The 3,900-nt window shown below is 37.2% G+C and overlaps 1 non-coding gene across 1 annotated transcript; it reads right to left on the reverse strand.

Moving 5' to 3' along the window:
* Window positions 1-2,399: 2,399 nt before the first annotated feature.
* On the reverse strand, window positions 2,400-2,506 carry LOC131163217 (small nucleolar RNA R71). Its single transcript, XR_009138993.1, has one exon. It is a non-coding gene; the product is annotated as a small nucleolar RNA R71 (small nucleolar RNA).
* Window positions 2,507-3,900: the final 1,394 nt, after the last annotated feature.

The raw sequence follows: 3,900 nt of genomic DNA on the forward strand, positions 1-3,900 counted from the left end.
TGTGTTTTATTTATAAAATTTGGGTTTTATTGAGTAATGTATGAAATTTTGGTGTTTTTTATTGCAAAGCAACTATTGGAAGCTAAAAAACCGACGGTACTTTGCAATCTGTGCGTAACTCTCTCATCTAACCTCTGATTCAAATGATTCAAGATGCCACAGAAAGATAAGAAAACAATCTACAATTTTTGTGTTTTGTGTTTTGCAAAATACTAGCACCATCAAAGCCGAAATCAGACGTGAAGTTAGCATACGCCGTTTTATGGATAATTTTGACAATTCTTCGTAATCTTAGCTTAACTTTCTCATACAAGCTCTGATCGAGACAATTCAAAATTCTAGGAAAATCTCAAAAAGAGCTCTACATCTTTATTGTTTTAAGATTTGAGAGTTACAAGCTGTAAGAGGGTCGAAAGTGGGCTGGAAAGAGGAGGGTAGTTCATGTACCTTTGAAAAAAAAAGAAAATCAAAAAATCAAAAAATGAGATGTGACCCAGCCATGCAGCCGGGTCATCTCATAAGGGCAGTGTGTGCTGGGTACATATAAAGGAAAGACAAAAGAATGGAAAGAAAAAAAGAAAGGAAAGAAAAGCAAAGAAAGAAAGGACAAAAGGAAAGGATGGAAAAGTCAAAGAGGAGGGTTTCCTTGGGGGAGTGCCGTGCGCAAGAAGAGACTTGGAGAGAGCAGCGTGCACTAGGGCTGGAGGGAGAGAGGCCGGACAATAGGATAAAAAAAAAAAAAAAGGATTTTTCTTGGGGAGAAACACAAGGGAGGCGAAACCACGAAAATTTTCTTGAAAAAATTATCTTTTTTGGAGCTTTCTTGTGATTTTCTTTTGGGGGTGCTATGAAGATACACACACTGCCAGAAAAGGAGAGTTGGAAGCACGCAAAAATACTATCTTTTCAGAATCGAAAGGCGGCGAACAACGGCGGTGTTCGTGACGCGCGACGGCGGTGCGGCGAGTGTTGATCTTTTCCATACACTCCAAATTGAAGAAAATATGGTGAAATCTGTTATGTTGGATTTAATTTTCGGAATGAACTAAAGTTTTGAATTCTAGGAAAACGATGTAGCCAGTTTCGAACTATGCTTGCTCTTTAATGCTAATCTGAAGTAGTTTTCATTAATGTTTGTTTGAGTTATTCTGTGCCTAATGCTTTTAATTAACTGGCCATTAATTAAATGATTTTAGTCTTGTGATTTGCTATCGAAAGGGGGGATTATAGGATAGATCTTGGATAATTTAGCGTAGGTAAATATAGAGATCGAAAGACTTGTATGAACCTACGTAGCATTAAAAATCGTGGGTCTTACTGCGTTCTTGCATTATTAATTTGCATACTCTTATGTTAAATAATAAACAAGAATAGGTTCCGATTGACTATCGAAAGAGGCTTTTGGAAAAATTGGCGATTTGCTAACAAACAGAGAAAACGAAATTAAATTAGCTAAATGAGTAAAGCATAGTGAGAAACTCGGTGAAATTATTTTCCTAGAAGTTTTCACCATCATCAATTTGACACGCGATATCCAGTTTTAAATTCTCCTAAATAGTTTATTTAAAGTAGCTTTGTTTAAATTTTGCAGTCTAAAATTGTTAATCTTTCTAAATAAAATCAAAGTTAGTAAAATTTCGGTACTTGATAAAATTAAGACATCAATCCCTGAGGATGATACTCTACACATCATTATATTATAAAACTACGATACTGTGCACTTGCAGTTTGCACCGGTCAAGTTTTTGGCGCCGTTGCCGGGGATTGAGTTTATCTTATTTTTGCCAATATCGATACAAAGTAATCTTGGTTTTAATTTAGAATTCTCTTCTTATATTTTTATTTATTTATTTTCTTTATTTTATTTTATTATTATTTTTTTTGTATTTCTGGTGTGTTTTTTTTTTTTATATTGGATGCGCAGGGCTAGAACACGTGACATTATTCCTTTTGATCTGGAAATTGAAAGAACGCTCAGAGCACTAAGGAAAAAGAGGGTATTAGCCATGGAGAACGGACAAGATAATTCACAGCCACTCGCCTTGAAGGATTATGTGCGACCAGTTGTGAATGACAATTATTCGGGTATCAGACGCCAGCCCATTAATGCCAACAATTTTGAGCTCAAACTCGCATTAATCAGCATGGTGCAGCAGGCCCAATTTAGTGGATCGCAACTTGATGATCCCAATATCCATCTGGCGATGTTTTTGGAGATTTGTGATACTGTGAAGATCAATGGTGTTACTGAAGACACCATTAGACTGAGATTATTCCCTTTCTCTTTGAGGGACAAAGCAAAAGGTTGGCTACAGTCGCTACAACTTGGGAGTATTACTAGTTGGCAGGACATGGCAGAAAAATTTCTAGCTAAATTCTTTCCACCTGCAAAAACAGCTCAACTTAGGAGTGAGATTGGTCAATTCAAGCAGCATGATTTTGAATCACTCTATAAAGAATGGGAAAGGTATAAAGATTTGATTCGACGCTATCCACAACATGGATTTCCGTATTGGTTGCAAATTCAGATGTTCTATAATAGGTTAAATGGGCAAACGCGGACTTTAGTTGATGCTGCATCTGGGGGAACTTTGATGTCAAAGACACCTGAGGGTGCTACTACTTTTTTGGAAGAAATGGCCTCAAATAACTATCAATGGCCAACTGAAAGAACTATGGCTAAGAAAGTTGCTGGAATTCATGAATTGGAGCCGTTTGCTGCACTTTCAGCTTAAGTTGCTTCTCTGTCTCATCAGATTTCATCTTTGACAACCCAGAGGATACCACAAGGTGCAGAATATGTGGCAACTACAAGTAGGACAGATTCGAGCAATGGAGCGAGTCATGAATAGGTTTAATACATCAACAATTGGAACTACAACTATAGGGGTAATCCAGTGCCACAATATTACCATCCAGGGCTTCGAAATCATGAGAATTTGTCTTATGGAAATACAAGGAATGTGCTGCAACCTCCTCCAGGACTTGATAGTCAACAAAGTGAGAAGAAGATGTCACTTGAGGATGCCATGGTATCATTTGTTGAGGAGACAAAAGCAAGGTTTAAAAAGATTGATTCACGGCTAGACAACATCGAGACTCATTGCAGCAATATGGGAGCCACTATGAAGAATCTTGAAATGCAAATTGGGCAATTGGCCACGACTCTAAATTCTCAACAGAGAGGAACTTTTCCTAGCAACACCGAAGTGAATCCAAAGGAACAATGCAAAGCCATCACACTTAGGAGTGGAAGAGAAATTGAGAAGTCACCAGCAAAGGAAACCATGTCCACACCTACAGCTAAAAACAATGGCCAAGGCAAGAATAAAGTGGAAGAAGATGAGATGGTGGATGACACACCAAGAGAGACTGACACGTCACGAACAATTTCATTTCCTGACAATCCTCCTATTCTCTCTACTCCACTTCCTTATCCTCAACGTTTTCAAAAACAAAAATTAGATAAGCAATTTTCTAAGCTTTTGGATATTTTTAAGAAAATTCACATAAATATTCCGCTTACAGATGCCTTGGAACAAATGCCAAACTATGTCAAATTCCTTAAGGACATCATTTCAAAGAAAAGAAGGTTGGAGGAGTTCGAAACAGTGAAGCTTACGAAGGAGTGTAGTGCTATTCTTCAAAAGAAATTACCTCAAAAATTAAATGATCCAGGGAGTTTTACTTTGCCTTGCACTATTGGAAATTTATTTTTTGATAAAGTTTTATGTGATCTTGGAGCTAGCATTAATCTTATGCCACTTTCTATTTGCAGGAAATTGGGACTTGGAGAGATGAAACAAACAACCATTTCATTGCAACTAGCAGACCGATCCATCAAGTATCCACGTGGAATCATAGAAGATGTATTGGTAAAAGTGGATAAATTTATTTTTC

This window comes from Malania oleifera, chromosome 8 (assembly GCF_029873635.1).
Source record: "Malania oleifera isolate guangnan ecotype guangnan chromosome 8, ASM2987363v1, whole genome shotgun sequence".
NCBI classification, from domain to species: Eukaryota; Viridiplantae; Streptophyta; class Magnoliopsida; order Santalales; family Ximeniaceae; genus Malania; species Malania oleifera.